Source organism: Cyrtonyx montezumae, unplaced genomic scaffold (genome assembly GCF_038088225.1).
Source record: "Cyrtonyx montezumae isolate F1298 unplaced genomic scaffold, pur_monq_1.0 scaffold_8, whole genome shotgun sequence".
NCBI lineage: Eukaryota > Metazoa > Chordata > Aves > Galliformes > Odontophoridae > Cyrtonyx > Cyrtonyx montezumae.
This window is the reverse complement of record NW_027072089.1, coordinates 49939820-49962432: the sequence shown is the minus strand read 5'-3', so window position 1 is coordinate 49962432 and position 22613 is coordinate 49939820. Positions and strand designations below refer to the sequence as shown.

Here is a 22613-nt window from a genome sequence, read left to right as displayed (position 1 = left end):
CTGGTATGAAAGCCCGAACTGCAGCACAATGCTATCAAATCTTGGGGCCCTTCAAAGGATACAGTATTGCCTTCCTATCACTGGAGGAGGTGAGAGCTAAAAAAAAAATAAAATAAAAATCACACGACCTCACCAGCCTGAGAACAGTGGGCTTAAGAGTAAGCGTTCAATCAGCAAAGACACTAACAGAGCAGATGAAAATAAAATGCATTCAGAACCTTTCACAATCTATTTCTGGGTAAAGTTCTCAGCTTCACATGGTTTGCTACCACTTTGAACTATACTTAATGCAGCTAGCTCTTTAAGTGGTATTCAATGCACCAGATACAAAGAAAATCTACAGAAGGTACCCAAAAAAAAAGTCCAACGTATGAATCAAAGCATACGTGTTGCTGCCACTCAGCATCGGATCCAGGGTGTGTTCCACACAGAAATAAACATTTAAAGGACTGCTATTCCAGGACATAAGGGAGAACACCACAATCTAGCACCCCATATAAGATACTGACCTCTCAACAGAAGCTGCACCAACGAGTGGAGGAATGAGCAAACATACCAGAAACCCCAAATAAACTCATTTCCAGGGGAGGCATAAAATAGCACATTCGTTTCTCTTGAGATAGGCAGGATACACTACTTTTTCATTCTGCTTCTCATCTTTTTCATTAGGACACCACAGATTGCAAAATCTAAAAAGAAGCACATGAGCCAAAGGAATTTTTAGTCTAAAGACAACTGTTACAAAATGAACTTCTTAACTGCAAGTTATGAGGAAGTTGGGCTAATTCAGTGTTTGACCATCTTCCTAAAACTAAAACACAGCATAAGCCTTCCTGTGGGAAAGCTTCTCCATAGTAACTAATACAGCATTTCGAGCATCGAGTCCCTGTCAAAAATACCCTCAATACAAAAATGGAGTACAAAAGGGTCTCAAAAGCAGAGAATTCAATGACCCAAAAAGAGAAGAGGCTCCAGTAAGCACACACAATTTCACTGCCGTGGATCTGTTTTTCTAGTAGGAAAGTGAAGGACAGAAAGAAAAAAGATAAAACATCCATTTAACAGAGCCAAACAGCGTTATGGTGACAACCAGTAAACAGTGAGAGCACTTCTCCAACAATATCAATATATGCTTGATTTTTCCAGTAGTGCCTTCAAGAGATTGCCCTCTTCTTTTAAGAGCTAGGTAGATGTCTGTTTGCAAGGTTTCAGGGAAACTATACAGCAGCTCGAAAATATACCATGAAAGGATTGTGCTTACTAAAGAAATAAAACCACCGCTTACTTAAACCAAGAGACAAACACAATCAAAGGAAAGGATGATTCTGCACTATTACTTTATTGTACACACAATAACAACTGAGTAGCATGATACAACAGAATTTAAGAGTAAGCCTAGATTTAAAACTGTTATTCTTTACAAGGCAAGAAGGATTCCATTGCTAGGAACAGGAAAGAACAATGTCTTGATGGCTGATAAATCCAGCTCATGCACAGCAAGCCGATACAGTGAAGAGCATAAAAAATAAAATCACATTTACAGAACATGTTGTCTGCCTCGTAAAGACTTGAGCAGCAAAAGGAAGATTTAAAGCATTCTCTGACAAAGTTCCTATCCAAGAAAAAGAAACCGAGAGAAGATCCCCAAGATGTATTGGGTGGCACTCTGCTCATGGCAGGGGGGTGGAACTGGTTGATCTTTAAGGTCCCTTCCAATCCAAGTGATTCTATGGTTCTACTGACATCTGCTAGCCCATTACATTTTCACATAGTTCACTGTAGTCAGAATTTCACCTCAAAAAGCTCCAAGGGGAAAGAAATAGATAATTTAATATTTACCTATAGCTACCTTTAGAGTGCTTTGTATTCTAATATGTACAAGGATGGTAGAAAACATTCTCAGCCACCTGCCAGCATTACGACTGGAGATGAGAGCACTGTCAGTCCCTGAAGTTCTCTCTTAACTCCACTAACCATTAAAAGTTCATCTAAATTTGTTCACATTGAACTTACACATTAGCCTTAATTTGTAAAGTATGTTAATTTCAGCCAGCTGTTTCATAAAGGAGGACAAAGGGTTGTGATTAGTGGCACAGAGTCCAGTTGGAGGCCTGTACTAAGCGGTGTTCCTCAGGAGTTGGTGCTGGGTCTGGTCCTGTTCAACATCTTCATAGGTGACCTTGATGAAGGGATAGAGTCCACCCTCATCAAGTTTGCTGACAACACAAAGCTGGGAGAAATGGCTGACACGCCAGAAGGCTGTGCTGCCATTCAGTGAGACCTGGACAGTTGGGCAGAAAGGAACCAGGTGAGGGTTAACAAGAGCATGTGCAGAGTCTTGCACTTACGTAGGAATAACCGCTTGCACCGGTACAGGTTGGGGGATGAGCTGCTGGAGAGGAGCTCTGAGAAGAGGGACCTGGGTGTCCTAGTGGATGACAATCTGGCCATGAGCCAGCAGTGTGCCCTGGTGTGCAAGAAGGCCAATGGGATCCCACGGTGCATTAAGAAGAGCGTGGCCAGCAGGTCAAGGGAGGTGATCCTCCCCTTCTACTCTGCCCTAGTGAGGCCTCTCCTGGAGTATTGTGTCCAGTTCTGGGCTCCTCTGTACAAAAAAAGACAGGCATCTCTTGAAAAGAGTCCAGCAGAGTGCTACAAAGATGATAAATGACGTGAACACCTCCCTTATGAGGAAAGGCTGAGAGGCCTGGGTCTGTTCAGCCTTGAGAAAAGAACACTGAAAGGGGATCTGATCCATGTCTATAAATCTAAGGAATGGGAGGCAAAGGGACGAGGCTGGACTCTTCTCAGCAGTGTGTGGTGATTGGATGAAGGGAAATGGCCACAAACTGAAGCATAGGAAGTTTCGCACAGATGTGTGTGGGAACTTCTTCACGGTGCAGTGACGGAGCAGTGGCACAGCTGCACAGAGAGGTGGTGGAGTCTCCTTCTCTGGAGGCATCCAAGACCCACCTGGACGCCTACCTGTGCAACCTGAGCTAGGGAGCTGCTTTGGCAGGGGGTTGGACTCCATGATTTTTGGAGGTCCCTTTCACAGAGTGAAAGAAAAATATCATTTGGCTCCTCGTAAAAAGGAAAACTTGGTAAAGAAAAGCTTCCCAAGACTGATGTTTCAGGGTCTGAGGTAGTTTTGCATAAGGAAAATATTTTCTATAATCTTCAAGATAATTTCTGAATTTGGCTAACACATCTTCGAAAGCATACAGGCTGCTAATGTTTAAAAAAGTACAGCTGGAGTTCAGCAGTTGAGGTCTCAGAGAAGTCTGGCCTGACAGAGCATCCTCCCTGCCTCACACCATGAAGAACAAGTGAAGGAACCAGGCACACGCACAAAGAGCAAACTGGTCCAAGAAAGCAGAAACCCCATCCACACCTTGTTCCTGTTATCATCAAAACAAACCATCACTAGAAAATACTATGTTGCAAATGTGTACAGTTAAGGCTCGTAAAAGAAAGAGGAAAAAACTGGAGAGGAGCAGTGTTTCTGACTCTGGAGTTCAAAATTCTAATTAAACAGTAACAGAAAGATTAGGGAGGCATGGGAGGAGCAACTTAAACTTCATCAGAGTGCTACACTTCAGTACACATCTATCAAGAGTAATTACACTGTACTTTGCAGGTTTTCTTAAGGTTCATAGCATATATATTTATCAACCTGATCTCCTTCTATGTTTGAGTGACCCGCCTGGTGGACAAGGGAAAGGCTGTTGATGTGACCTACCTGGACCTCGGCAAAGCTTTTGACACTGTCTCCCACAGTATTCTCCTGCACAGGCTGGCAGCCCATGGCTTGGACAGGTGCACTCTTTGCTGGGTAAGGAACTGGCTGGAGGGCTAGACCCACTGTGTGGTGGTGAATGGAGTTAAACACAGCTGGTGACTGGCCACAAGTGGTGTTCCCTAAGGGCTGGTACTAGGGCCTATCCTATTTAGTATCATTACTGATAACCTGGACAAGGACACAGAGTGCCCTCCCAGTAAGTTTGCAGATGACACCAAGTTGGGAAGAAGCGTCAATCCGCCTGGGGTTAAGAAGGCCCTACGGAGGGATCCGGACAGGCTGGATAGCTGGGCTGAAGTTGATGGGATGAGGTTCCTAGAACTAGCACCAGGTCCTGCACTTTGGCCACAACAACCCCAGGCAATGCTACAGGCTTGGGGGTAGAGTGACTGAAAGACTGGAGGAAATGAACCTGAGGGGGTCAACTGATGCCTGGCTGAACACGAGCCATCAGTGTGCCCAGGTGGCCAAGAAGGCCAATGGCATCCTGGCTTGTATCAGAAATACTTTTGCCAGCAGGAAGTGACTGTCCCTCCGTACTCAGTTCTTGTAAGGCTGCACCTTAAGTGCTGTGTTCAGTTTTGAGCCCCTCACTACAGAAATGACATTGAAACCCTGGAGTGTGTCCAGAGAAGGGCAATGAAACTGTGAGGAGTCTGGAGCACAGGTCTAACGAGGAGCAGCTGAAGGAACTGGGATTCTGGAGAAGAGTCTGGAGACATCTAGTCTGGAGAAGAGGAGGCTCAGGGGAAACTTTATTGCTCTCTACAATGACCTGAAAGGAGGTTGTAGTGAGGTGGGGGGTCAACCTCTTCTTCCATGTAACTAGCAAAAGGACTAGAATGAATGGCCTCAAGTCACACCAGTTGAGATTCAGGTTGGACATTAGGAAAAAATTCTTCTCCAAAAGAGTGGTTAGATGCTGAAGCAGGCTGCCCAGAGAGGAGGTGGAGTCACAGTCCCCAGAGTTATTCATACATTGTACTGAGGACATGGTTTAGTGAGATCTATTGGTGACAGGAGACCAGTTGGACTGATGATCTTGTAGGTCTTTCCCAACCTTGGTGATTCTATGATTCTATATGAAAAACCACACAGATGCCAATCGGCAAACCACTACAAGAGCAGAAGGCATGGCAATGGCACAAGCATCACCTCATCACACAGTGCCAGCACAGGGAGAGTAAGCTCACTCAGCTCCACCTTCCCTCTGCCACACCTGTATAGTAGATGCCTACAAAAATCAAGCTACTACCATTCTCCTTTTAACACAAAACACAAGCTATTATTACAGTACATGATAGGAACAAACGGAATATGGGCTAGAACAGTGCCATAAAGCTGTTGGTGTGAAAGCTGCATGGTTTCTTTTTGTTTAGTATTTTGTGTACTGTAGCAGTTTTCACTAAAATTTCCATTAAGACAGTTTCCTAAATCAGCACAGTTGAGTACTGAGATTTTTCTGATGCCATTAAAGAAAAATAATCTGAATTGAAAGTGAAAAAACAAAACATTTGACATCAAAAAAGACAATAGACAAAAGCACATATTGAATCATGATGTAAAATATAGCTAAAGCATAAGGGATAATAAAGAAATCTTGGTAAGTTAAATTTACTGAAAGATAGGTTAGATGGTATTAAATTAGGTATCTCTTGAAAAACTAGGCACTTTCATGCAGACTGTCTGGGGATACTATTAAAAGAAATTCTTTTATTTTATTGTGAAAATAAATATTTAAAAAAAAACAGTAGTTTTCTCTTTTTGATCAATTAACTGCAGTCTTGAAATAACTGTCCAACCTTCAGACAAAAACACTACTAAAAGCTTTCCTACAATTCATTTCTTACTTTTTCTACTGATTTCATGTAAAATCAAATTGCAAGCATTATCAAAAGTAGCCACGATAGCAACAGGATGCAACACAAAATCACACATAAAATAATTAAACTGTGCATACAGTTTTCAAAACATTCATTCTCAAAAACTTTCTCATATCCCACAGCTACAAAACAAGATCTTGAGGAATTTCTCTGATCTTCTTAGGCTGTATAAAATTTGAAATAATTATCCTACACTTCAAAATAGCTCAAAAGACCTGAACTGCCTGGTCATTGCTCCTTTGTGTTGTTGTTTTCCATTTCTAAACATATGCCTGGATGCCTTGGCCTTGCTGGTAGAGCAGTCGCCTCACACACACAGTCTCCCTTTGAAGCCTCCCAAGCAGTGCCAAGAAAGGAGGATGCTGCAGCAGCAGGCTCCCTATTCTCGGGTTATGCAACAGATGACATCATTATCAACAAAACTGGATGACTCCGGCTGAAAACAGACATGAAGAATCTGAGAGCCAGTTTTCCTTTACTTTTGGAATTAAGGACTGCTGTTTGGTCAATTTGAAAGGAGACAAAAATCTCACAAAGTGAGAGCCCTCTGTGTCAAAGATTGCTCCTCAGTGAAAAGTCCTATGATAAATATTACTGTCACAGGTGTCATCCAGTCCTGTTTCTTCCTTGGAAGAAAAGTTATCCCGATTGTGGTAAAAATGGAAAGAAATATTTAACTCAATAGTGTCAGTAATTTAAGAAGCCTATTAATCTGCATGGGAACCAACAGGGGTTTCACTCCCTGCCGACGAATGACCACACGGCCATGGGATGCAATAGAGCAGCCTGGCCTCTCACCTCCCTGCAGAGAGAATCTGTGCATCTCACCCAGGACAGACTCATCTGCCTATTATCTGTGCATGCAGAAATCCTACACATCACATTTCTCTCTTCTCAAGCTGCTGCACCAACTTCTACATCATAACTGACGTAAACTGGCTTTTTTTGAATGCTTCAGTTTACTAAACCATAAAGTATCTACTGATTGGTCAGGGAGTGAAGGAATGAATTCTGAGTCTTCACACATGGCAAAAAAAGTATTAATTTCTGAAGGAAATACCTCGCATAGCTCCATCACTGTATAGCTGACAGACCTAGTTGTGTTGTCCTTACAGATAATTGGAAAGGATGCTTTGCACTGCATGAAATAAATCCCTTTAGTCAAGTCCTGACAATGAACATACAGTGAGAAGGAGCGATTATGTAACACAAACAATAAATAATTTAATCTGTTTGATCTGAAAGATTTCAGCCATCAGGGCTAATGAATGCACACAAATAAAAAACAAACTGAGGTTTTAAGAAGCTTAGCTAAAAGCTTCTCTACTTTTGACAAAAGGCACTGAAGTACTTACATCTTGGACACAAGAATAAAATCAGCATGAATCACTAATGTAGAAATAGGTATATAATTACTCCTGGTAATAAGAGAAAATTTTCTGATAGTGCTTTAATTGGCTGATTCTAGGTTACTATGAAGTGTAAACTTGGAAAGCAAAGCCCAACTTCAGTAGTGCTTTACAAGTTCCTCCAAAACGATCACTGAACAATGTTGTGCATTTGGTGATACTACACGATAAATGTAACATTAAAAATAATGTTACCCAGTAGAATAAGGACTATTTAGTATGGCAGAAGTCACATGACCATGTAATAAATACGTATTATCTTTAAAGAGTGAGTAGTCTACTGAAAATCTAAAATAAAAAACCCAAAAACCCAAAAGCTTCACCTTTTGGCATTTATCTGCAAGAGTTTTCCAGAAATTACTTCTTTTCATCTTATACATCCAGAAAACTATTGAAAGAACAGGTAAGCAATTACAAACATCACAAAGAGCTCTTGGATCCACTTGTTACCATCTTTGTCTGACACAAAAGAATCTGAGATCTGCATCTTTCGGACTCCCATATGCAATCGTATAATATTTTATTGCCTTATGAGTCTCCTTTCAAACCTAAATAAAATCAGCTGTTTAGCTGGCCTCTCTTCCTCTTTGTCTTACTTCAAAAGTCAATAATAATTAGAAACCACACCAAAAAAAAACCTGGCATTTCCCTCAAATCATGCCAGAAGAAAAATCACTGATGAGTCAAGTTAGTCTGTAAGTGGGACAAAGAGAATGATTCATAAGTCATTGCTCCAGGTTTAATACTTCAGAGGAAAAAGGCTCCATCAGTAAAATAAGACAGAAACTTAAACTCTCATTTTAAATATAATATGCAAAACACATCATAAATTAAGTGTTTCTTTTTCATATCTGGATAGTGCCGTTCCGTGCGTTCATCACAACGGTTGCAAACCACCAGCAGTCACCTTCAGCAGCTCCTGCAGGCAGGGAGCCCAGCAGAGGACAGTTAGATGTCACACCGCATTCCTGGGCTGTCTTCAGCACAGCTGCAGAGCAAACTCTCATGTCAACTGCAGGGGCAAAGCAATGAGACCACTGGCTGAAAGCACAACAGAAGCCTCATTAAGGCACAGCTCAGTCACTGTCAGTACCTTAGAGAACACAGATTTCTAAAAACAGTAGAGATTTAGTAAAGCCACTACATTTCTTTGTTTTCCCCAAATTTAACATCTGGATAAATTATTTAACACTGAAATAAATCTCAGTGCAATGGTTGCTGTACTACGGGGTCAGTGTGTGCAAGAAAGAGATCCACCACTGCTCTTTTCAGACAGCTCAGATACTCAGCACCATGTCAGAAATGACCTCTGTGCCTGAGCTTCTGCAGCAAATCAGGTTTTGAAGTGCATTCCTCTCCTCTGCCCTTCAAATTTATCACATTTCTTTCCTTCCAATCCATATCCAAAAGTAGAAGATCTGTGAAGCAATTCCAATTTAAACCCAAAGGATATTTACCATAACATTATTTTTTAAATTTATACCAGATTAAATAGAGTAAGTCCAAACCTATAAAGAAAGATAAAAACACAGATCCAGAGAGCTTTTTTTTCACCAAGGAGCAAATAAAACAACAGAAGCATCCAAAACTCCTTCCAAGCCGTTATGACCTTGTTCAGTCACTCGCTTCAAGTTGACCACCGAAAGAAATGTAAAGCAATGCTTGTTTTCCCACATCTCCCATCACAGAGCAAATGACAGCTCTGGTGCTGGGAACAGACTGGCAAAGTATTCTGCCTCTTTCACTGTGATACAAAAATTTGAAGAATTTTAAAAAATAGCCACGCTGCTGTTAACACTTCACAATTTAATCATACATCGCACTTGTACTGCAAAAAACATGCAACGAGATTAAACTTCTACAATGTAGCTGGATTTAAAATATGTGCTGCATTAAAGAAAGATTACCAAGCACTGCAGCGCGTGACCTTGCCATCTTCCTTCTCATTCGGAGCCATTCCTTCTCCTAACAGCTTAAGATCATCAGAACAGCAAGGACTAACATGGACACTACCATGGACACACGCACTCACAAAAGATGATAAAATTACTTAAATGTGTCTCTTTTGTTTTATGTGCTCACTCACATTCCTCTCAGGAGCAGTATATTACCAGCATCACTGCTAGGAACTAGTAAGTGACATACCAAGAATAGCCGTTTATTAATAAATACTTCACTGGCTCTGCGAAGTTAATCTTCACGTGCACCCATGAGGCAGGAAATTATTAGCCAGTGTTTCCCATGCGGAGGCTGAAGTCACGTTACAGACTGTCCTAGTCTTTGCACTGATTTGGTGTCAAAGCTTTAAGTAACAAACCCTAAGAAATCCCGCCTCCTGTGTTCATTCAGTGGTTGCATTTTGCCCATCTGATAAGAAGGCAGCTATCATGATGATGCTGCCTTGTTGTAACTGGAATGCAAAAATCAGCACTTATTAAAAGCCATTAGAAGCTTGAAAATAATCTTACCATTAAACGGGGAAATATGAAAACACAATTTATCAACTGGTTTCCCTTTCATCTTCCAAGGACATAAGGGTGATAACCATTCCACATGTCTTTGCTTGGAATAAACATCTTTCTAACAGTACTTGGGAACGCTTTTTCTTTCTAAATTTCCTGACCTCTCTTTACCTGGCTCCAAATTCTCAGATACTCCACTATGACCAAACATGGACTGAATGCTAAGAGGGGATATTAACACTGCTCCCAAACGAAGACGAGTGCTGATTCAAGAGAACCAAAGTTTTGCTGCACAACACAAACCTCCTGTGGTACTTGCAAACTGCAGATGCATTAGCAACATGGAATTCAATCCATACATCAAAATGCTTATTCTATTTAATCAGAATTAGCACAGTAAGCATCTTCAAGCTGACTAAGATACTGATTCAGAGAGCTCCCTTTAAAACTACTAGGAATTGTAGGGATAAATCACTTAACAAGCTTTTATAGAATCACAGAACCATTTGTGTTGGAAGTGACCCTTAAAGGTCACCTAGTCCCACTCCCCTGCAATGAACATGGACACCTACAGCAGCAGATCAGGTTGCTCAGAGCCCCATCCAGCCTGACCTTGGGTGTCTCCAGGGACAGAGAATTCACCATCTCTCTGGTCAACCTTTCACATCTCAGTCGCTGAATTAACAAAAAAATTAGGTTGCGCATCTTGCAGGTTCTTGGTTCTTACCAGACCAGAAAACATTTACCTTCAGCAGGCACAGCAAAGCATGTCTGCTACTACCCTAAGTCAAGAATTTGAGAAATAGCAAAGCTAGCAAATAATGAGTTTAAAAAAAAATGTTTAGGAGCTCTGCACATAGATCTGAGAGACTACAGTTTGTGTAGGCTTCTTTGAACTCGATGGGCAACCTCTTGCTTGCTCTGGAAACACAATGAAGCAATGCTCTGAGCACGCATCATTAGCAGCCCACTGCAGGAATGTCTTAAGGAATGTTCCAAAAAACCTTCTGTCTGAGCAGTTCTTTCCTTTTCTCACGTTCCTTAAGATTAAACTAAACGAATGGGATCAATTCTGGTGAGCACAGACAATGAAGCTCATTTATTCTACTGCACCCAAGAACACCCTTTTGTTCACTACTCAGCTGACTGAAGACTGACCAGCTGCACTTCTACTGCTGCTGGTTTCTCCCTGAGTGGAGCACTCATTTCCATTTTCTCTCTGAAACAACTAGAAGACAACTTGCATCACTGTGAGGGCTACATGCCCATACAGCAGTCACACAAAACACTGCCCATCTCCACCATGAATTTCCAGCTTTAAGACAAGTTGAGCAGACAGCCTGGTCTTTACAAAGCCTGAATAGAGCTATCAAAGCATATTCTTCCATAAGAGCTGAGCTAATATAAAGGTTATCAAAGGCAAAGGAATAAGGGATGGAACAGAGCAGAAACAGATAGGCAAATTTCAGTCCAAAACATGCTTGCAACAAAAGATTAATTTCATTGTCTTCCACATATGTAAAAAAACAACAAATAGCATCTGCCTCAAAAAATGCTTTGTGCAAGCCTGGAAGCAAGATTAAGCAGAAAAAACATGATGAACACTTCTTAAAGCGCTTCAAATGACCTCTCAAACCTCACCTTTCTTTGTGGGGGTTTCACTGAGCTCCACAGGAACATTCTTGCGCACAGGGATCCACAAGATCAATATTCAGCTGCTGACTCATTAATTTACTTCTGTCCAAGATTCATTCCCAAGCCAAATGAGAGACAGTAGTGTTAAATATAGCTTCAAAATGAATCAAACGCATAATCAATTTTATGCAATGAAGTTCTGCTCTTAACTGAATTTCAAAGGCCTCTGAAGTTCAGCCCCAGCCCTTCAGTTGATAGCCCAGATTTCTTTTTGCCACTCTAGTTATCAGTAGTGATAGACAAGTAACCTCAAAATCAGCATCACAGAGCTCAAGACCTAAGTGCTTCTTACAGAAGGACATGACAAGAAAACACGTTATCTTGTCAACAATAACACAAATGAGCAAACTAACACAGTAAGTCAACGCTTATTCTGCTTCTAAACATAACATTTTTTTTTTTATAAAGGGATATGTTTACTCAATGTCAGAAGGGGAATGAAAGCGGAGGCACCTCCTACCTAGTGGAACCCAACTCAGTATGCACAACACAAGGGGATTCAACAATTCACATTTCCTAAAGCAGATGTTCATGCATCTCACGCTCCTTCCTCTATCACAGCAGGCAAAGTCATTATTAGGTTCTAATAAAAAAATATTTGAGTGTATGCAACATTTTCAAAGGGGAATAAAGACTGTGTGTCACTGTCTTCTCAGTTCTCACTTTAAGCCTTCTTACACTTTTCAGTGCTTCTGCCTACATAGATATATATTGTCTCTTCTTTTATCAATTTAAATGCAGCAGAATTTGATGTGACTTTCTCCAAGAGCAAGCAAATAATATATATATATATAAACACACACATATATATAAAAGGAAATTATAAAAAGCAGTGTCAATGATTCTTTAATGTACTTTCTCCTATGAATACTTCCTGAAATTTGGGCAACTCACCGTAAGAGAACAGCCATCCTCTAACTACACACTTCCTCCTCAAGGGTCATGACAATCATGACGGAGAACATGACAATATTGCTTTGTGGAACAGACTCTAAACCGTGAAATACGCACAAGCTAGACGAGAAGAGTTAAATAGAGCTCCTAAAATTCAGCAGCATTGCAGGCTATTCCAGACTATACTTACTATAACCTACGCTGGGTGTCCTCTGCATAAGCACCAGTGTGACTTTGTGGACTGCTGAGACTCAGTCTGTTGCAACTGGCATAAGTTGCCACAGGCGAGTAATCACAAGAAACTGACCTTGGCAAAAGCACATTTTACACTTCACTGCTGTTCAACTGTGTTAAACTAAAGAGAGAGCAAGTGAGCACAAGGGGAAGAGGGAGGGAGAAGGAACAAAGGGGGATGGACAGAAAGCATAAAAGTGAGTGCAGCCATTTTCAGCTTTACCTGTATTTAGAACTCAAGAAGCGCATGGCTTCCAGCACATAGTGCAACACAGAGTTTCAGATGGATTTGGGGGGGGGAGGAGGGAAGGATGAAGTCCTAAATTAGGAATTAACACCTCCAAACACCTCTCAAGAAGGAAAGAAAAAGATAAAAGATGACAATCACAACTTCACACTTACCACCACCAGATTACTCACTGAAAGAGGATTTTTAAGTTGTTCCTTCCCCCCTTGGCTACACCACTTAACAAGCACATTTTAGAATCAGTTGCGACAAAGACTACAGGTATTCCTCAAAGCATGCAGCAAAATAGTTTAGCCCTGAATTTAAAGTTTCAACACAACCTTGTCTGCAGTGACTCTCTCAACAGCCCCACAGCAGGTAGCAGGAACAAGCATGGTAGAACTCCCTCTGCTGTGCATGCAGTTGTGTCCTGTCTTAACCATCTTCTGAGTTTCTTTCAGTGTGGATCAGTTATCCTCCCATCGTATCTTTTTCTTAGCTTCTGCATTCCACTTTTTGCTATCGATTACCACATCTCCAAAGCAGCAGCCCTGGCAGGGAAGGTGGCATGGGATTCTCTAGCTAGCACTAACCCACGTCCTGCTCAAACTTCACAGCCAGTTGATCACAAAGATCAGTGGGTGGGTATTCTGTGCTCCCAGGATATTCAGCAGTTGAAGCAAAATACACAGAAGTTCTGGAGGAGTTAAAAGAAGTAAAAAAAAAAAAAGCAACAAACAAAACCAACCAACCACTCTTCAATTATGAAACGCACAAGGTACATGAGTCTAGTCAAAATGAGACTGAACACATTTCATATCTCAGGTACTCTGCCACTCGTAACTCAGTGACTTAAGGATCAGAACCCTCTAAAAAAATCCTACTGTATGCAGGTTCCCTTCCAAATCCTGAAGGCTGCCTCTCTCCTGCATAGACAGCTGTTCCATGCGTCTGTTCTCACAATTAACTCAAAACCCCACTACAAAAGCAGGCCTTTGTTCCTCTCAAACCTTTTACATCTCTATGAGAATCCAGACCCCTATTCCAGCTCCATCTTTAGTCCTCCACATGTCACATTACTACATATGAAGAACGGTGAGGTTTGTTGTTTTTTTTTTTGACACAGCCATATAACCTCAGACCACTCCCACCGAAGTGAGAGCCACCATGGTTTAATGACCTCTGCTGTCACTGGGCAGGCAGATGCAAGACTCAGCCCTGACAGCAGATGGCCCATTCACACACACTGATATTGAGCAATTCAGCAGTGTGATATGATCACGTTCAGCCTATGAATTATAGAAACAGCAAATCCATGAAGCATAGCTTAAAATTCCATGGGATTCAGGTACTTCCTAGTCTGAACTTCAGATCTGGGTCAAAAAGGCGTCAGCTGTGGTTCTGCAGAATATTAATCATCTCACCAGATTGCAGCTCTCACAAATAGATGTTTGAAAGGCCCACAGGCACGTTTTGTGACAGCAAGCCACAGTTCTGCCATAGGGGGCTGGATGGGCGACCAAACTGCCCACTTCTGTGGGGTGTCTCAGTAAACTCTGCAGGGCCTAGGCTGAGAGTACACTGATATCTGTCATATTTTGCTGACTGTGCACTTCGACACAAAGTGTAATTATTCCACTTTGTATTGGTTTAGTTCTATAATAGCTATGGAAGATGAAAAATAAAAATCAGAGAGACTGCTCTAGTTCTTCTACAGCAATTAGGGCCACTGTTCAGGTTCAGCTATGATATGGTTACTGTTTCTCACAGCGGAGCACAGCAAAATAAAGAGCGACAAGAAAATAAGGACCTGAAAGGTACTCAGGAAGACTGAACATTCGTGTTCATCAGACTCAAAGTAAGGATATCATCATGTTATACAAAAGCACCCTCAGCTGAAAGGAGCAATTTGGTGTCTTTTATTTCTTTCATACATATCCTAAACAGGTCACTGAACTATTTTCTTTCCTTTTTGCAGCTGCCTCTCAAGCTCTGACACCACCCCACTTGTCACTCAATCCCAACTGATTTAACAGTTCAGCAAATACGATCTCATTTTGAAGACTTGTATTTCATAGGTAAAACAGTAATATTAACTGCTGGATGTGTCTCCCACATCCCAACAAATAATTACTAATACATTGACTACTCTGAGCATATCCCTTTCTCCTCTCTTTCACCCGAGATTTCCTTGGGATCCATGTATTTCCACAAAAAAATCCCAGGGATCATAAATCAAATTCTTCCGCTATGGAAAAATTTTTAGTAAGGTTTAGTTACAGTTATGTATATGAATAACTACCTGTGTACATCAAAACATGCGTACACATGACTGCAACAAAATATGTATCAAAAAGATCACATTACGATAAGGCAAAGAAGTTATGAGATTGACTACAGTATACCCCTATTACAAAAGATTAGTTTGTCTGAATTGTATTTACCTTTCTAAAAGTGTTTCAGAAAGAAAAGTCATATCTAGTTTAAACTCACCCAACACACCATAGCAACATCCTTGACATCCAGAGAGTCAGGAGATTCTTCCTCTTCCTTCTGGTTGTGAATAATGAGCGTGACCTACAGGAAAAAGAGAAACACGGTTGGGAGACAATGCTTCTTGTTCTCAGTGGGTCAGCATTTTCAAAATTGTTACAGAACACTGTGCTGACTTCAGAAGATTGATCACTACTGGAGTTCCTGAAAGGTTTCAAATCAGATTGTGTTCTTTCTCAGGTGCCTCTACAGGACATACCGACTGTTCATTTTTCCCTTTGAGATCACCTCCTTAAGTACAAAGATGCTTAAGCAATAGGCCTGATGCTCTTCTTTACACTTCTATACTTTGCTATAATGTACCATTTGCATTTTCTGACATTAATTTGGATTTATCATCAGGGAATTTGTAACCTTTTGAACTCAAATTTCCTTAAGATCACTAAACTAAAAGGAAGGTTATGTTTTCTGCGCTGTCAAGCACTTTAAATACATTCCACAAAACCAACAGCAATGTAACTAAAACCCATGAAAAACACAGAAGTAGCCTTCCTCCCATTCAAAACTTCATTTAATAAACAGCTCTGGGTGCTCGAGAACTTCTCTGCATAAAGATGTTTGGAGTCTAAAATCAGCTGTGGAAATTTCCACAAACTTTATCTTCGGCGTTCTTCCACCAACTCTGGGATTTCCATGTTTCTAAGGGACTTCACCTTTTCTTGACAGCATGCTGAACGTGCAGTTTTGCAGACATTTACGCTGTATAAAGCCACTTAGATCCTTCTAGCTCTTTCAGTAACAGCGAGCAAATTCGCAAAAGCTTTGCCTCAGATTTCACAGGCATGTGTGTGCCTCTCTCCATACCCAGGCCGCCTTGCCAATATGTAGGATTAAACTTTTTCCAAGGTTGAATAAGCCACCATCTGTCTATCTTGTGTGGTGCTGTGCGCCATCCGGGAGACTTGTCCCTTAGAGCATGTTTCTACCATATGTCACTCCTGAGTGATCAGCCATGCCAAGACATTTGGGAAAAAATGACTAAGACTAGCTGGAAAACCCGTTCAGAATTCCAGAGGAGGTCTGCCAAGGCTGTATTTGCAAATAACTTTGCATCCACCAATTTCTGCATGTATTGTACGCAGCAATGAATAAACTTCACCTGAGCTGACAGAACCATTCCGATGATGTAACTGTCCTCTATTGTCTAGAATTCACAGCCTTTTTGGTAAGCCAAGAGCCTCAGGTACAATGCATCTTCAGGAAAAACACGAGGAACTTCGACCAAACAACTGTAATTTCTACCATAACTGAGGTATGCAGGAAGGGAGGAAAACAGACAAAAGCAACGTATTTCAAGAAAGACTACAAGGTCTTTACAACAAATTACCAACCTTTTTTCAAAATAATCAACTAAAATACCTAAGACAACTGCATTCAAGTTCCTCCTGATATACAAGCACTGATATCTCAAGCGCTTGCCTGCGTGCCAAGTAAACCTAAACTGAATTTTAAACCAATGATTAATCATGGTTCACACAATTAGAATTTGGCTAATAAAAATACAACTCTATCCAATTTGAGATTTAAAGAACTGTTTTATGTTCCAATTCCCCAATTATTAAATTAAAGCTCAAGCCAGCATTGTTCTTATGGCCAGCTCAAGGCTGCTCATTTGCATAACTGACTTTCAAGGGCACTTCATTACGCAGCAATTAATATCAACAGAGAATCGACCAGATCTGCTACTTAATGTTAAGGAAGATGTTCTTGAGAACACTGAAAGACGACAGTTAACTAATAAGCAGTGATGACAGCCTCCCTCAGTGAGCTGGAGCATGAGAAAGGAAATCTGCTCCTGCATACAACAGCAGAAGTATTAAATACCAGCAGACAGGCTATGGGAATCATTACATTTAGTGTGGGGAAAAAACGAGACGAGGAGTGATAGAAAACACAGCAGAGCAGGTTCACGGCAGTATGAGAGTCCTCCGCCTGTGTTCTGCATTCCAGAGCCTGGATGATCACTATTCTGCCACTCTTAGGATTACGCATGCATGCACAGGTCCATCTCCCCATAGGTAGGAATGTCATTTGCATGTGTCTCTGAGGAACCCAGAGGGGACTGCAGATGGAGACGAAGTGAGGAAAACTATCGACAGTTGCCAAATGGGAAAAATTCTCCCTCTGGGAGAGCATTTGCACTGTGAAGCTGGCAAAGATGCTCTTGGATCCAGCTTAATCAGGATGAGGCCCCAGTGCTCAGCACAACTCTGCACTCCATTTCGCACGTGTGGTGAGTTCACCACACACTGTTGTTCTCAGCAACTTTTTAGGAAACTTGCCTATGCTTCTGGAATTTATAAGCTTGGGAATCAAACAATCACATGAAGAAGCATTCCTCCATGAATAAAATCACTCTGCGGCACAACTAAATAACTATTACATAAATGCAAAACTTAACTGAAACATCTGTTGCTAAATGTAAGAGTGGGACAAGTAAAAGGCAGACAGTGAGGTCTGTTTCCACAGGAAGCCTCATTTAGAGGAGAAGACTGCGGAGAAAGTGTTTACAGACAACAAAGGCTCCCTGAGAACGAGCTCTATATCCTCTGAGCCACCCATCTGCGGGGCATTTCCAATTTTCCCACATTCATTCAGCAAAGTTCATTCCCCAGCAGAGGCTTTGGGCACTAATTGGCAAGAGGTTTGTTTTGGGGGATTTTTTTTTCTCAGTGACCAAGACATAAAGAAAATACAGCATGGTGAGAAGCTATCAAACATCACTAACAACCACAGAGGAGCCAGTCCTCTAAGAAAAAGTCAACTCTGATGGTGCGGCGATACATCAACAAAAAAGAGGTGGTTGCCCAAAATGCTAACACTGCATTAAAGCAAAGCACAGTCCCTCTTCCCAACAGAAATCAGGATTCATAAATTACTGACACAAATACCCCTACTCGCAATGTAAAACCAACTTGAGGCTTTTTTGCACTTTGACGTGCAAAAAAAGGAAACTGAAGTTAAAAAAAAAAAAGAAGAAAAAAAAGGGCTGCTTTTCCCAAGCAGAGGGAGAAAGCGATTTTCCTCACGCATCATTCCTCATCTTCGCTTCCACCCCCTCCATACCGAACCCAAGAAAATCTGCCATTGCTTTAGGTCAAAGGAAAAACAGGCCCAGCTGCCGTAAGCCAAACAACGCACAGGTTTGCTGTCTCCCCTGCTGTTTTGGCTCGGGCTCTTCAGACTGGAAAATTCAGAAGCACGATCTCCCAAGCTCTATAAATGCCAGAACCATCTAAGAGGAAAATAGGACAAGGCCACCCCCAGGCAAGTTTGTACTAAAATCTGCTGGCTGCAAGGCAGAAATACAGTAAACATCACATAGGGACAGTCTGCGCCTTGGAAAGTATTCCACGCGAACAATACAGCTTCCAAAGGAAGGCTGAGCTGGAGCTGCTTCTGGAGAGCAGAACACAGTGCTTTAAGATCCAAGCGAGGAGCTAGCGAGCTAATGGCATGCTCAACAAGCTGCGTGACAGGCAATATGCTTCCGATGTTAATCCGAAGAAGAAACACAGAAGAGATGTTCAGCGCTCTCTACAGCAAAGTAACAAATGCAGCATCCAAGAACCAGCCTGCAGTTCGCTGAGGAAACATCATTTTTATCTGACAATTGATTTCACGGAAGAAAACAAGTGATAATAAGCAATTAAATAGTCAATATTTCCTTGTCTTTTGGGGAAGAATATTTCAGTTACATTTTCACAGTCCTTGAGAGATGAACTTTGCAGCTGACTACTGTATGTTTTAATGTGCTCTGCACTGACTCAACCTAGAAAAACAAGCCAAAAACACAAGTTGAAACATCCTTTTTCCTGTGTAGCTCCAATTTGCAGTAGCAAGAAGCTAAACAACATGCTCTCCTCCAGATGGCTGAAATAAAAAGAACACTCTTTCTGATTAATTAGGAAACAAATGAATCTGCTGTTAGCACAACAAGTTACCATCAGGAAACCTGAGCTCCCACTAAACTTTGGTATTCATGTTTGCTCCGCAGCTGTGTTCAGAACCTTCTCATGAGTGGTCTCTCACTCCAAAACATTCAGAACCATCACACACAAGTCCACCAAAATACCACACCAAACACTGCACACCTGAAAAAGATTGGGTCTATCCTTGGAGGTGCTCAAGGCCAGGTTGGATGAGGCCCTGGGCAGCTGAGCTGCTGGGTGGCAGCCCTGCTCACGGCATGGTGTTGGGGCTGGGTGCACTCTGAGGTCCTTTCCAACCCAAGACATTCTGTGGTTCTTTTCTATGGACAAACCACAATGTAAGTCAATCTATGAAGAGAGAGGAGTTTCCTAGAAGAGAGTTGTCCACTGAAATAAAAATGACTGAAGGCCTCACTGTGCTCTGAGGAATCACGAGTGGCAGAGCCACTGTGTGAAAGAATTTAGGTAAGGTTCAGTGAGCAACAGACACCAATGGATGTATGTTACAGCTTCCCAGCTGGTCCAAAAAACAAAATCCCCAGGCCAGACAAAGCCCAAAGAGCAAGGATGTGACAGCGTGAGCAAGAGGCCAAGCCACAGTCCCTGGCAGGCTGTTAGGGATGACGGTTAACATTTCAAGTGCAGACACTGCAGCTGGAGGAGTTAAAAAAAGCACAAAGCACATAAAGCAAGCGCAAAACAGGCAGTTGCTGTATATTACAATATACACTGCTGATAACATGACACACCTCTGGAAGAAGGGAACTGAGCTCATCCAGCTGGGGAAGGTACGGGAAGCTGCAGTGAAACATTTCCACGTTCTCAATATTCCTCTGCTTTCAGTGGAAGACATGCAGCTTCACCAAAACAAAGCTAGAATCCCACAGCTGGGAAAGGTATACTCAGAAAAACACACCATAGTGTGAGCAAAATGATGCTGAGGCAGAGAGCTCCTAGCTTCCTATGAACCAGCAACTGCTTTTATGCCCCAAACCTGGGACTTGATACTTCAGCAGTGGTGTTTAAAGGAGGACCACTCAAGAAGAAACTGGCAGTCTGATGGGAAGGAAGAAGCCATGTCTGGTGCTAAGGCACAATTTCACCACTGCCTTTAATGAGCAGATGCACACTTAAAGAGGGCACAGAGCCTCAGTGAGGATTCAGCAAAACCACACCATTAGAAGTCAAGAGTATTTCTATGTGCACAGCTGACGTTTTCAAACATGCTGAGAGTTATTTTCTAAAGACAAAGGGAATGGTAGAGACAATTACTAGAAACTAAATCCATGACTGGCTTTTAAAATCCAGCTAAAGGCACTGTATCCTCTGAAGTAATTGAGGAAGCACAGCGACTAAAGAAAAAATAAAAATGATTCTTCACACATTAGAAGAAAGGATTATAATAATTCTATACCTACAGTGAAGTCATTTAATTCAGCTAAGTGAGTTAATCTCACTTTTCCTTATAGGTCTGTGATAGTTACCTATAGCAGAAAATAACAGATGACAAAAAACTACAGAAGTCTGTAGTCCATGGAAAACACATTTCAAACTGCACATATCCACTACATAATACTTATGATTACAGGGAAAAAAAATGTTTTGGCTCTTTTTTGTTTTTCTTGTGAGCATGCAGTGTCAGAAAGTAAACTTCCAGCAGACAGGATACTGCTTGGCACACTGTTTCAAGCAGAGCCACCTTCCTTATGTTTGTTTGGGAACAACCACACCTGTCCGCTCTTTCACTTACAATACTGCGGACCTCAAGCAGATAGCAGTGCCACCTCCTTCCAGGATAAAGAGACACATTTTATTCTGTATATAAGCCTTTCTGCATCTCTTTTTACCTCTGCTTTCTCCCCATTTTTTCCAGCCTCATGTACTGTTTCTGGGCTGAGGAGACAGGAACTGCACATTCTACTCAAGATGCTGGGGAGCAGTGAATTTATACAGCAGCAATATTGATAATGTCTGTTTTATTCTGTTCCTTTATTAGTAATGCCTAACATGTGATTTGTTTTTCTCATCAGTGTATAGAGCACTGAGTTGATTTTACACTGCTGTTTATCAAAAACCTCATAACTGACTCATGCATGTTAACAGTCAGCTCAAAGCTCATCACTTTTCAGTGGAACTGCAGTTATTTTCCTCCCTGTAGATCACTTCCCATTTATGTGCATTAAATTTTACCTGCAATTTACCATTCTACTATCTGGACATTTGTCTTTTCAGGAATTCCTCCAGTTTTTTTTTATGGTTCACTCCAACCTTACCAGCAGCAGCAAAGTACCTCTCCTCACTGATAAGCCCCTTTCCCCTTTAGATGCTGAGTACACCAACCAGTCCAACCATACTGTGACCTGCTGGAAGGGACCACTTATTTCTTTCTTCTTACTCCCACCTACAAACAATGTATTAGTCCACAACATAACCCTGTTTCAAGCACAGCTTACCCTCCTTATGCTACAGAATACTGTCAGAAGCCTCTGAATGGCTTCCAGATCTTTCCAGCCACTTGCACATTCACCCCTCTCAAATGGCTTCACTGAGTTTGAAAGGCACCACTTCCATTCACAGCATAAAAGCTGACTCTTATCTGCAGGGAACAAAGTAATATAATTTTATGGTGTGTTTGTTGCTCGGTTTTTGGTTGTTTTTAAAAAGATCCATAGGCATTTCCTTATTTTAAAGCTAATTAACCAGGGAATGCAAAGTATCACTGAACTCTCCCTTTCAATAGAGCTTCACATATGACTAAGACATAGGAAAGGCAGAGTAACAGCGACTTCTCTCGTAACTCTTCTATGGAGACATGCCCTTATTCATTTTTCTAACAGCTTATGACCTCAGGAATAAAAAGTAAGGACACAAAAAAATTACTGCCATTTGGCAGATGTGTGGGACTGCTGGCAACTGCAGAGCACCAGAATGCTTTCTGACCGAGCCCAGGCTTCTTGTGCCTGTTTAAGTTTCTACTATTATTCACCAAATTAACAGACTTGTTTTCATCCCCTTGTTAGCTCATCTTTGCTGATCATTAAGTTATTGGCACAGTGAACTGTGTCCTTCCAAACTCCCATCTTATCTGTCTCCTGCTGGCACACAGCAGAGAGCATGGCTATTCTCACCTGAATGCTGAAAAGATCTGACTTGCATAGGGTTGAGATTCGTATTAGAGACAGAAAACTGATGCCACTTACTCATGTATTCTTGCACTAATGGAAGGTATTGACCAACCACCCTTTAATTTACATCTGAAACCTGCAAGGACTCCTTACATAAAAGTATCCTACTAGCATTCATGCCTACCTGTAAGACCCTCAGCACCTTTGATACTGTGACTTTCAGGCTCCTTGGACCTAGCTCGTTCACATTCACTGGTGTGTGGCACAGGGCACCAACAAGAACCAGCATCCTCTATTCACATTACATCTCACACCACACAACTGATTTTCCAACAGGCTGAAAGGCTAAGGAAGCACCATTAAAACAAATCCAACAAAAGGTGGCATCATCACTGCAA

General features: G+C 41.6%; 1 protein-coding gene across 3 annotated transcripts in view; it reads right to left on the bottom strand.

The window, feature by feature from the left end:
* LDLRAD4 (low density lipoprotein receptor class A domain containing 4) overlaps positions 1–22613 on the bottom strand; it is a 260237-nt gene that overhangs the window by 207439 nt on the left and 30185 nt on the right. For all 3 annotated transcript variants that reach the window (XM_065752502.1, XM_065752501.1, XM_065752504.1), the window contains exon 2: positions 15099–15182. The gene's annotated coding sequence lies outside the window, so the exon portion shown is untranslated. The remainder of the gene's footprint in view (positions 1–15098; positions 15183–22613) is intronic.